Consider the following 12,609-nt stretch of genomic DNA (forward strand, 5'->3'; position numbering starts at 1 on the left):
TGACTCTAATGTTAAACACTCGAGTATCTGCTTTGATTGCCCAAAAATTTATAGATAATATTGGTACATTGCTAATTTATCAAAAAACAACGAATGGTGTCAATTAGGAGAGAGAAAAAGAGTGTTTCAAAAAACAATTACTTACCCAACATCATCAAGCTAGTAAATGGCAGTGTTAGGCAAGAGACCAGGTTTGTTGCTTTGTATCAATGTGCCCTGAGGATGCTAAACACTGTAAGTAACAATTAGTATATAACAGAAACATTGTCTAGCTGATCTTCTTGGGCTTGTTCCCTAGTGTATCAAACGTAATATTCAGTCTGACATAAATCAATAATCAAATGGGACTTTTACAATTTGAGGCCGCACATGGTAATCCATCAGAAGCAGAATGAGAGGAGTTTGTCATGGAAGTGGAAGAGGTGGAATAGTTTCTGTTTACCTCGTAGCAGCTCCTCCTGCACTGTAGCCCATTAGGTGGTAAATTACTAAAGGAGAAGATAGCATCTTCTCTTTGCTGGAATGTCTCCAAACACAGATCAACCTGTGATTAGTTTAGGACCATCTTTAAGTCCTAACATTCACTCTTAGGAACATACTGCACTGAGCAGCCAGGTTCTGAAACCAAAACAAACACATTAAAGGGATTTCAATCGATCTTGTCCTGTACTTGGCAAGAAAATGACCTCGAGAATGGAGATTTTCTTCTTTTTTTCTTAGATATTAGAAATAGAGGCAGTGACTTAGGTAAAGAAGGAAAAAAAACAGCACAGAAAACAGAAAACACCTTTTTTTTTTTTTTTTAAAGCATATTCATCTTCTGGGAACTGGTTTAATTCACTGAGGACAATATTCTTTTTTTTTTTTTTTTTTTTTTTAAAGATTTATTTTTATTATTTGTTTATTGGAAAGGCAGATATACAGAGAGGAGAGACAGAGAGGAAGATCTTCCGTCCGATGATTCACTCCCCAAGTGAGCGCAACGGGCCGATACTATGCCGATCCGAAGCCAGGAGCCTCTTCCGGGTCTCCCACGCGGGTTGCAGGGTCCCAAAGCCTTGGGCCGTCCTCGACTGCTTTCCCGGGCCACAGGCAGGGAGCTGGAAGGGAAGCGGGGCTGCCGGGATTAGAACCGGCGCCCATATGGGATCCCGGGCGTGCTAGGTGAGGACCTTAACCACTGCGCCATCGCACCGGGCCCATCACCTTTTTTTTTTATGTGAAAGGAAGAATCAGGAGTTGACTGGGCGCTGGGATAGTTTAGAAAGGTGATTGGGATGCCCACATTGTGTGTCAGAAGACTTGGTTTGATGGGTCTGGTTCATGATTCCAGCTTCCTGAGAACGCATGCAGGCACAGTGTTGGCTCAGTGGTTGGGTTTCTGCCACTGCATAGGACACCTGGCTTGCTTCCTAGCTCCCGGCATGGACCCTCTCCGAACCCTGCCCACTGCAGGCATCTGGTAACAGCCCATGGATGGCAGCCCTTTCTCTATTTCTGACTCTCAAAAAGTAATAATAATAACTTTAAAAATTTTTAAATAGACTCTGGTTCTGCATTAGACACAGAACAAGGGTGGGCATGTGGACAAATTTTATAACTTCTCTAAGGTTTCTTTAATACTTCAATCTAAGCTTTGGGTCAATCCTTTTAAGAATCTCCTGAAACCTCTTCCAAATTAAGGTTCTGTGACTCTAATTTACTTATATTGTATGTGGAATTTAAAAAAAAGTGGTGCTAAGGGTTTGAGTTGTGATTCAGCGAGTCAGGCCTCTGCTTGCAACACCAGCATCCCATAAGAGCACTGGTTCAGTGCCTGGTTGGTCTACTTCTGATTCAGTTCCTGCTGGAGTGCCTTGGAAAGCAGGCTTAAAATACTTAACAGACAATAAAAGGATCTTTCCAAATTCAGTACCTCTTTCCCAGTATCAAGAAAAAATATTTTTCACTAGTTGGGTACCTTTGCTTGGAATTCTTATTAAATTCTCCAAAAGGCTTGGTAATGTGTATCAACACACATGCATTTGGCCAAGCTGGCTATAAAATACATCTCCAAATGAAGCATCTTTTACCTTCAATTAAAACCAGAGCTGCATCCCATAAGGGGAAGTCTCAGGATGCTCTATTGAAAAGCAGTCAGTAAAGCTGCTGACCATGTACAGGCAGCGGGCTGGACTGTCCATTCAAGCACATCAGCCTGCTGTGACTGAAGTCCCTCAGGGGTCTCACACCCTTCGGACCCCTTCAAGGCCCTTTCAGAGAATGAACTGCATGTGTCTTCAGAACGTCTCACCTGACTTAGTATCTGCTATGACCCAACTCTAACCACATGCTTTCCAAAACAGGGCTCCCTTTCTTCTCTTACACTACTCAACTGGGCAAGACAATCATTTCACATGTTGGTACTCTGCCCCTCTCTAGCTCATGATGAACAATTCTCTTGAGCTGCAACTTGTTCTCAGGATTTGCAGATTACATATTGAGCAAAGACTATGGGAAGCTGGGACATCTTCTGATTTCAAGAGTATTTATTTCATGGTTATTAAATTCATATATTTCAACTGCTTTACTTTTCTGACAAACCCTCTTCCCAATCATGAACAGTTTACTGGCAGTGTTTATTCACTTGCCACATCAATGCAATAAATACTTAGAGATCATGCACTAGGGGCCGAGGACTACTCTAAAGTTCTCAAGAGTGAACCATGAAGCAAATAAACATCCCTGCCTTCTCCAGGTTACACCGAGGGAAGATCAACAGCAAGAAAAACAGAGAAGCGAAGCATAACATGCTAGGTGGTAGTGAGGGCTAAAGAGAAAAGTAAAGCAGCACAAGGAAGCCAAAAATTGTGAAGTTGGATGTAAGTTTAGATACTTAGAAACTTTGACAACACCATCAGGAAACAAGTTTTTGATTTTCACTTCTTGTTTAAAAATTTTGACTCCTAAACAGATGACAATGTGGACAAGCAAGTTCCTCTTTCCGGTTGCAGATATCCGTTTTAACGCTTATGACCTGCCACCTTCAAGTTCACAGGCTTGGAGAATGTAGACCATAAAAGCTCAAAAAACTTAAGGTTGTTTGATGACAGTGCATATTGCAACCACAGTGTTGCTTTAGCAATTCTCACAGGAACCAGAAATAACACACCCATTTAGGAAAAGTGTATTTCAAAATTATTGACTAAATAGATTACATAGTATTTCCTGCTATTTTGCAAGAGTATATGAAAATGCTATCTACCTAAGGCATATTGGCAAATTTGATAATTACACAGACTAATTTTAATGATTTTAAAGTTATGATTGCATACTGGTATTTGTTAAATATTAAAAGAATTAATTGCATCTCCAAAAACATCAATAACATTTCCTCTCCAACCTTCTTCAAATATATTTAAGACATTATAATCAGCTAAATGTGGTCATCAGACTCTTATCAAAATGTATATATATATAATCAGCTTTTGATTATCATTATCAAACTTATATAATGTAGGTAAATAGAATCTATGATACTGTACTTTCAAGTGACAATTTAAACCTCCTTCCCAACCAATCTCCTGACAAATATTCAACTAGGATGCCACCTGTTTTTTTGTATTTTAATCTGGTTAGCAATCAACAGAAGCAAGAACATGAAAGAAAAATATTGGTGAGAAGGAGATCCAACTTCAGGGTAAAGACACTAGTGGGTGTGCTAAAGGAATGCCCATGCTTGTTGAGAACTACCTAGAGTGGCATTAATCCTTGCCAAGAGCTACCTGAAATACCACGCTGTGATGCACTTCGGTGGGGTGGCTCATTGTCAATCTCAGAAGGTCAAAATGTCATGTAATCACATTGTACATATAAATTAATGTTCTTAGTTTTGCTGACAGGCCTACATTCACTGACTAAAGAATATGTACAAAAGAAGAGAAAAATTCTAATAGTTGGGGGAAAAAAAGCCCTAATAATGACACCTAAACAAAAGGCCAAGAAAAACAAGGATAATGCTGGAGCAACAATTGACAGAGCCTGGTTACAGTAAGAATGGGGTATCTTAACAGGCACCACAAGCAAAATAGGGCAGTCATGACAGCCTTGTGGCTTACAGAAACATCTTTTAAATGCATAACAGTGAAGTTGCTTTAAGCGTATGTGGAACGGAGGTGATTTTCTATAAAGTGCTCACAGCGGCAGGTGGAATCACGAGAGCTGTCTGGTCATTAGGCAAAAAATTATTTTCCCCTTCATGAAATCTCTACTTCAGGGGCCAGACCTGAGAGGAGAAACCCTGCAAGAAAACTACACAGTCCAGTGTGAAGTTTCTCTCAGGCACCTTTCAAGCTGCAAGATTCAGAAACTCAGTTTCCCTTCACCTTCAAGGAGCCTCATTGGGGTCTAGGGCCAGAGACCTGTCTTTATGAAGTTCATCAGAGTGGCTGGGCTGCACTTTCCCAGCTCACCAGTCAAAAGGAACTGCCTTTCCACAAAATTTTTCACAAAGGCAAAAAGTAGTCAGACTTTGCATCCCTCCAAGTGCCAGCATATGTTCTCTGTCCTCTGCCACTTCCCTCTACCTATGTGTTAGGTCAGCCTTGGTTCTGTTTGGCTCTGCCTGGCAGCACTCCACAGCTGAAGCCAGCTGACCCCCAATTAATGACCACAGCACAAAGCATGTAGCTAGACGCAGCTGGCCACTAGGCGCCAGGTGCCTTGCTAAGCGATTTACAAACATGAACTTATTTAATCCTCCTCACAGCCCTGTGACATCCAATTTTAAAAAAAAATTTTTTTACTATTATTACAAAGTCAGATATACAGAGAGGAGGAAAGTCAGAGAGGAAGATCTTCCGTCCAATGATTCACTCCCCAAGTGAGCGCAACGGTTGGTACTGCGCCGATCCGAAGCCAGGAACCAGGAACCTCTTCCGGGTATCCCACACCGGGTACAGAGTCCCAAAGCTTTGGGCCATCCTCAACTGCTTTCCCAGGCCACAAGCAAGGAGCTAGATGGGAAGTGGAGCTGCCGGGATTAGAACCAGCGCCCATATGGGATCCCAGAGCATTCAAGGAGAGGACTTTAGCCGCTAGGCCATGGCGCCGGGCCCATGACATCCAATTTTTATGTTCAGTTCACAAACGCAGAACAAGACTCTGAAAGGATTAGATGTGGTCTGAAAGTCACACAACCCATCAACTTCCAAGCACCAATTGGAAACCTAGCTCTCCACCTTACACCTAAGAATAATGGTCTTTTACATTAATCCATAAAGCCTGTCCCCTAAAATCATACAGACCTGAATTCTAACTCTAACCTTATCCCGACCACTTGTTGATACGATAAACTATTCAGTCTGGCTTCCTGAGTCAGAACACGCAATAACAGAACCTCTGAAGTGTGTGATTTTGTCTTAAGTGCGCTAATATACAAAAACTGTCTAGGCCAGTTGCTGAGGTGCGTTGTACTTAGTAACCACTGTGTTCAGTGCTACCCTTCCCTCCATTTGATGAGCAGATACAAGGGCAGCCCCGAAACGGCAATAAAGAAGAGCAAATTTTGCCAGTGATTACCAAGCGCAACATTAACGGTGGTTTAAATACGTCCGGGAGGTGCTGGCATGCAAAACTAACGCAACACCCCAAAACGCTGGGCAGAAGAATTTGGCAGCTGGAGCCGGAACAGGAGCTGCGAGGGCACGCCTTCTCTCAAGCTCTCGGTCTACTCGGAAGTCACCCTTTCTCAGCCTACCTGCGGCTCCTCCTCGCGCGCCCTCCAGCACTCACTTCCCCCGCAGCGCGCCGTTGCATCCCCGGTCCCCACCCCGGGGAGGCCGGCGAGTCAGGGCACCCCCAGCCCAGGTGCAGGAGCGCCAGGCCCGGGCGTTGCCGCGGCCCACCTCGGGCTCCGGGCCGCCGCTGCTCCTGGAGGCCTCACCAGGCCTCGGCCATGCGGGGCGGCGGCCGCACGTCCAGCCGCCCCACCATCGCTCGTGAAGCACCAGCCCGAACCAAGCCGCCGGGCCCAGATTCTCCCAGCCGGGACTGCATTCCAGCCCCGGGGCAATCAGTCGGGTGCCCAGGCCGCGCCACATCTCACGGGGCAGGCCGAGTCGTGCACTCACCTGCCAGCCTTCCGATGTAGGGCCAGCGAGGGTGGGGACGAAGCCGCCAGCGTTCCCAGGGTCGTCGGAGCCGACCGGAATCCTCAGGAACCTGGGGCAGTCGGGGCCAAGGGGCTGGGCGGGCCAGGGGCGGAATGCTGGGGCGGGGTTCTAGGGACTGGGAGGGCCAGGGGCGGGGTGCTGGGGACTGGGAGAGCAAGGGGCGGGGTGCTGGGACCGGGCAGGCCAGGGACGGGGTGCAGGGCCAGGGGCTGCAGCGCACAGCCCGCTCCGGGCGCGCGGAGCTGCGCCCACCCTAGCCTCAGCCAGGCAGAGGCTTGGGAATGCTTCAGGGATGCAGTAGGGGTCACTCGCTTACCGAAAACTAGAACTTGACTTCAGACATTAATATCGGTTTGGGGGAAAAACACGAAAATGAGCCAAGCATAAAGTAATTTTTATAGCTTAAAGGCAGATTTACAAAGAGAGTGAATGACAGAGCAAAAGCTCTTCCACCAGCTGGTTCACTTTCCAAATGATCACACTGTAGATTCAGAGACTCCTTCCCGGACTCCCTCTCGCGTGGCAGAGAATCAACTCATTTGAACATTTTTCTCTGTTTTCCCAGTCATGAGCAGGGAGCTGCATGTAAAGCAGAGTAGCAGACACTTAAACCGGTGCCCACATAGGATGAGGACATTGCAGTGAATATCTGGGCAAACGTAGACTCTAGGGTGGACTATGTCAACCAGTGGATTCTGGAGACATTTCATCGTGCTTGGAATGGCAAGATTGGCAGTACTCCAGAAGTGCTGAACTATGGAAATCTCATGAGCAGGACCCTCAGAGAATGCCCCACATCGGGCCCTGGGGTGCTGTTAGGTAGCTGTCCATCCCAGGGTGCAGAGGCATTTGGGAGGCTGAGTTTGGCTTTTCTCCTTGTCTCCCCACTTCCCCCAGATACAGAAAGGGGGAAAAATGAGAATGTGGAGATGGTGATCTCATCCACCTTCCTGTAGCCCTTGACCCTAATCACCCTAATCAGCTATCATATAATTAAAAAAGAGAGAGAGATTGCAGTCAGAGCTTTAATTCACTGCACTACAACAATGCCGATATAAAGTGGTTTAAATAACAGAGGACATTCATACTGTATCTGAACCAAGAGAACCTCTCAACATGAAAATAGTGATAGCGGCTCCATGTCCAGCCTCTCCCCCCACCCCCGCCCGTGCAGCACTGGCCCTAACCGAAGCCCCTGGGCTCCTGACTTCGGATCGACTCAGATCCTGCCGGCCATTGCGCTCACTTGGGGAATGAATCATCAAATGGAAGATCTTCCTCTCTGTCTCTCCTCCTCTCTATATATCTGACTTTGCAATAAAAGCAAATAAATCTTAAAAAAAATTAAAAAAAAAACCACTCATATTCCAAAAACTGCAAACTAAACTTTTTAAATTATTTTATTTTTAAAATGGGAAACTTCCTTTTTTAAAGATTTATTTATTTTTGGAAAGGCAAATTTACACTTCCAAATGCCACAACAGCTGCAGCTCAGGAAACCCCAAACCAGGAGACAGGAACTTCTGGGTCTCCTGCATGGGTTCTTTTTTTTTTAAAAAAAAGATTTATTTTATTTCTATTGGAAAGTCAGATATACAGAGAGGAGGAGAGACAGAGAGGAAGATCTTCTGTCCAATGATTCACTCCCCAAGTGAGCACCAAGGTCGATCGATGCTATGCCGATCCGAAGACAAGATCCAGGAACTTCTAGGTCTCCCACACAGGTGCAGGGTCCCAAGGCTTTAGGCCATCCTCGACTGCTTTCCCAGGCCACAGGCAAGGAGCTGGATGGGAAGTGGAGCTGCTGGAATTAGAACCAGCACCCATATGGGATCCTGGTGAGTTCAAGGCAAGGACTTTAGCCACTAAGCCACGCTGCCGGGCCCCTGCATGGGTTCTAGGTCCCAAAGACTTGGGCTGTTATCACCTGCCTTACCCCGGAACAGAAGCAGGGAGCAGAACAGAAGTAGAACAAGCTGGACACAAGCCAGTACCCATGTGCAATGCTGGCACTATCAGGCAGAGGATTAGCCTGTTGAGCCACCATGCAGGCCCCCAAACTATCCTTTTTAAAAACACCTATATTGCTGCAAATTGAGGATTTATTCAGTAATCCTACAAATAGATCCTGAGTACCAACTACGGGACAAGCACTGTTCCAGGCTTATAATAAATCAGTGAGCAAAATAGAAAGTGACTTGTATCCAAGGGGAGGAGGAAATAGTACACGAATTACTATAGACAAAAGGGGATTCAAGCTGTCCTAAGTCCATAAGGAAATTGGCACACAGTGAGGAGATGGAGAGCTATGAGTAATGGGGTCTGTTTGGATCAGAAGTCACCACAGGCCCCTAGAGTAGTAATAGTTCATCTGTGACATAAAAACTAAGGAACCAATCGTGCAAAGATATGGGAGCAGGAGAATGATAGCAGGGACAAAGGCAAGAAGAAATTTAATAATTTGAACTAGAGAAACAAAACCTGCATGAGGGTGAGCATATTGGAAGGTGAGAGGATATTTTACTTTTTATTTTGCTGAAATGGATGATTTTACTTGTATGCCATTTTTATATTCAAATGAAGTTTCTCTGGCACCACTAATTTGATTCCATGTTTCAAAATTAAAGAATGCATAGTCTATACCTGACCTTCAGAACTTTTTTCTTCTTTCAATTTTTACTTTTTATAGACCTTTTATTATTTTATTGTCATTTTATGATACAGTTCCATAGGCCCTGGGATTTCCCTTACCCCCACTCCAAGTTTCCCCCCTTCTGAGTTCCTCTATATCACTACTATAGTATAGTTCTTCACACAGTCATATGCCCATCATTGAAGGCATGCACAATGGCAAAGAGTACAACATCATATTGTCAAGATATAGTAAAGTTTCATTGTGACTCCATCTTTGGTTTGGAAGTAGAGATGCATATTGCATTGTATCCTCACATCTGGATATGATAGTCTCCATTACACAGTTACTATGCATCCCCTTAAATGAAAAGCCACAATACAAATTCAACAACAAGAAGAAAAATAGAAATTTACAATGCCATGAAGTTAAATAGCATGCTAGTGGGTGTGACAGTCTCCATTACACAGTTACTGTACATCCTTAAATAAAAAGCCACAGAAGAAAATCAACAACAGGAAGAAAAAAGAAATTGAAACACCATGATGTTAAATAACATGGTACTGGGCCCGGCGCTATGGCATAGCAGCTAAGGTCCTCACCTTGAACGCGCCACGACCCCATATGGATGCTAGTTCTGATCCCAGCGACCCCACTTCCCATCCAGCTCCTTGCCTGAGGTCTGGGAAAGCAGTCGAGGACAGCCCAAAGCCTTGGGTCCCTGCACCCATGTGGGATACCCGGAAGAAGTTCTTGGATCCTGGCTTCGGATCGGCATAGCATCAGCCGTTGCGCTCACTTGGGGAGTGAATCATTGGACGGAAGATCTTCCTCTCTGTCTCTCCTCCTCTCTGTATATCTGACTTTCCAATAAATAAATAAATCTTTTAAAAAAAAATGACTCTACTGAATGACTAATGTGTCACTGAAGAAATGAAAAAAAAATCAAGAACCTTCTTGAAAAAATGATGCTACTGTATGAACTATGAGTCACTGAAAAAATTAATCAGAAGCAAATGTTTTGAAGAGGTGAAAGTAACAAAAAAAAAAAAAATCAAAATCTGTAAGATATAGTTTCCACTGATCTTTGTTGGTAAGATATGTCTTCTGTACTGACCCAGCAATTACAACCACCAGCATGTACATAAGCTGATTGAGGCAATGACTCTGCCGGATGCTGTACAGGCAAGCATAAGAGTCAGGTCTGGGATCACTTCAGACGAAGATTCTTTCTATGGGGATCCCTCCAATTGAACTGCCACACTCAGAACCCCAACCATAAAGAGAAGGTTTCATGCAGGTTCCATGGTCTAACTGTGGAGTACATGTGTCAAAGCTGAGCTTCCTCAGAGGCTCAGACAGAGCAGTGCACAGCATATCCAGATGCATATGGAAGATATGGCAGTCCATCAGAACCTGCAGAGGACACCTGGTACCACAAAAGAGGACAGAGGACAGAACAAATCAACTACCCTAGCCAAGTGTTGGCAGTGGAAATCTGGGCAAGTGGAGACGCTAAAGTGGACTATGTCAGCCAGTGGATTCTGAAGAGATTTCATCATGCTTGGAATGGCAAGATCGGCAGCAATTCGAAATCGTTGAACTATCGAAACCACTAGAGCAGTGCTCTCGGAGCATGCCCCACATCGGGGACCTGGGATGGGTTAGAAGCTGGGTGGGGCTTCTCCCTTTTTCTTTCTCCTTACTCTACACACAGAAAAAAAATAATAACAATAGTAATAACGTAGAAACAAAGGTCTTACCCACTTTCTTGTAGCCCTTGACCCTTTGTGCCCTAATCAACAATGTAAAGATTGTCAAAATAAAATAATTACAAAAAAAGAGAGAGATGTCTTCTGTAGGCAACTGATAGATGGGTTTTGTTTATTTAATTCAATCTACTAATCTATAATTGATGATTTTAATCCATTTACATTCAGGGTTAATATGAATGGGTGGTAATTTATTCCTGTCATTTTAGCAATAGGTTGTTCATTAATTTAGTCTTCTGTTGCTATTTTACTGGGATGTTCTTCACATTTGCCTTTGGTTTTAGTGGGTGCTAGTCCTCTTCTCTGTTAAAAGAATATCTGTAAATATCCTTCGTAGGACAGGTTTTTAAGAGACATATTTTAACTTTTCTTTACTGTGGAAGAATATTATTTCATTTTCAAAGACAGAGGAAAACATTGCTGGGCACGTTATCCTGGGCCAACAATTTTTTGCTTTTACAATCTGGAATATGTGGCTCCATTCTCTTCTATCCTGTAGAATTTCCTATGAGAGGTCTCCTGTCAATTTAATTGGCACTCCTTTATATGTCAATTGATTTTTTTCACGTGCACATTTTTTAATTTTGATGATCTTTACATAGTTGATTAGCAAGGGGCTCAAGGGGTCAAGGGATACAGGAAAATGAATAACACCATTGTTTCCACATTCTCTTTTTTCCTACAGGTACTTTGGGAAACGGAGAGGCGAAGGGAGAAACCACACCCAATCTCTAAACAATCCCAGGTCCCTGATGTGGGGCATGCTCCGAGAGCACTGCTCTAGTGGTTTCGATAGTTCAACGATTTCGAATTGCTGCCGATCTTGCCATTCCAAGCATGATGAAATCTCTTCAGAATCCACTGGCTGACATAGTCCACTTTAGCGTCTCCACTTGCCCAGATTTCCACTGCCAACACTTGGCTAGGGTAGTTGATTTGTTCTGTCCTCTGTCCTCTTTTGTGGTACCAGGTGTCCTCTGCAGGTTCTGATGGACTGCCATATCTTCCATATGCATCTGGATATGCTGTGCACTGCTCTGTCTGAGCCTCTGAGGAAGCTCAGCTTTGACACATGTACTTCACGGTTAGACCATGGAACCTGCACTTCTCTTCATGATTGGGGTTCTGCATTCAGCAGTTCAGTTAGGGGGATCCCCATAGAAAGTTCATCTGAGGTGATCCCAGGCCTGATTCTTGCATGTGCTCGCCAGTACCGGCTCTGGCATACTACATCTCCCCAATTACCCTATGCATATGCTGGTGGTTGCAATTGCTGTGTCAGTTCTACCTCCAGCCCCATCTTCTACACAAAACAATGGGTGATGGAGCCCAGCCGGATTCTGCCAAGCACACACCCGGCCCTCATGCAAACCAGTGGGAATTGCAGCCTAATCAGAGACCCACAAAAACCCACACCAGGCCTGCCCCCGTCCTAGTTCCTATGCCTGCCAGTACATACAGCAGACTAGTCCAGTCTGTCCCACATCCCATTCAGCTTTCATACATATCAATGGGCACTGAAGCCTAGTTCAACCCAACCAGCCCCACTCTAGCCCACACACCTGCCAACAGGTGCCACTCTCTGTCTAGCTATGCCTGCCCCAGTTCTGGTTTCATGCTCACTGGTGGGAGTGGCAAACCAAGAGGGAGATACCCACTGTTTCCCTACTGGGCCCACTCCCACTGCTGGATCATACAGTCTCCAGGTGGTTGTGTAACTTAATAGAATTTGCCCTCCATGCCAGCTAGCAGCTGATGCTGCAGCAAAGCCCAACCAACCCACATTTACTCTGACTTATGCTTGCACCAATAGGAACAATCAACCCAGCCTGGCTTGCCCCTGATCCAGCCCACATGAGATCAACAGGTGTTGTAGATCTGCCCAGTCTGATCTGCCCTCATCCCAGCTCACACTCTCCAGTGGTAATGGTGGTCCAGCAGGCAAACCCCATGCAGCCCTACTACCAGCTTTGCCCCCTTGCCCTTGCTGCTTGGGTGTTGTGACCCAGTTGGGCATGACCTGCCTCACCTCAGCTTTTGCCAGTGGATGGTG

At 44.9% G+C, this 12,609-nt stretch overlaps 1 protein-coding gene across 2 annotated transcripts in view; it reads right to left on the minus strand.

Moving 5' to 3' along the window:
- CPNE3 (copine 3) overlaps window positions 1-12,609 on the minus strand; it is a 70,176-nt gene that overhangs the window by 47,589 nt on the left and 9,978 nt on the right. Inside the window, exon 1 of one of the 2 annotated variants that reach the window (XM_040993573.1) lies at window positions 6,111-6,226. The exons of the other annotated variant lie outside the window; for it this stretch is intronic. The gene's annotated coding sequence lies outside the window, so the exon portion shown is untranslated. Of the gene's footprint in view, window positions 1-6,110; window positions 6,227-12,609 lie in introns of those variants that run through there. 2 annotated transcript variants of the gene reach the window in all.

Source organism: Ochotona curzoniae, unplaced genomic scaffold (genome assembly GCF_017591425.1).
Source record: "Ochotona curzoniae isolate NIBS_2020 unplaced genomic scaffold, NIBS_Ocur_1.0 contig_1071, whole genome shotgun sequence".
NCBI classification, from domain to species: domain Eukaryota; kingdom Metazoa; phylum Chordata; class Mammalia; order Lagomorpha; family Ochotonidae; genus Ochotona; species Ochotona curzoniae.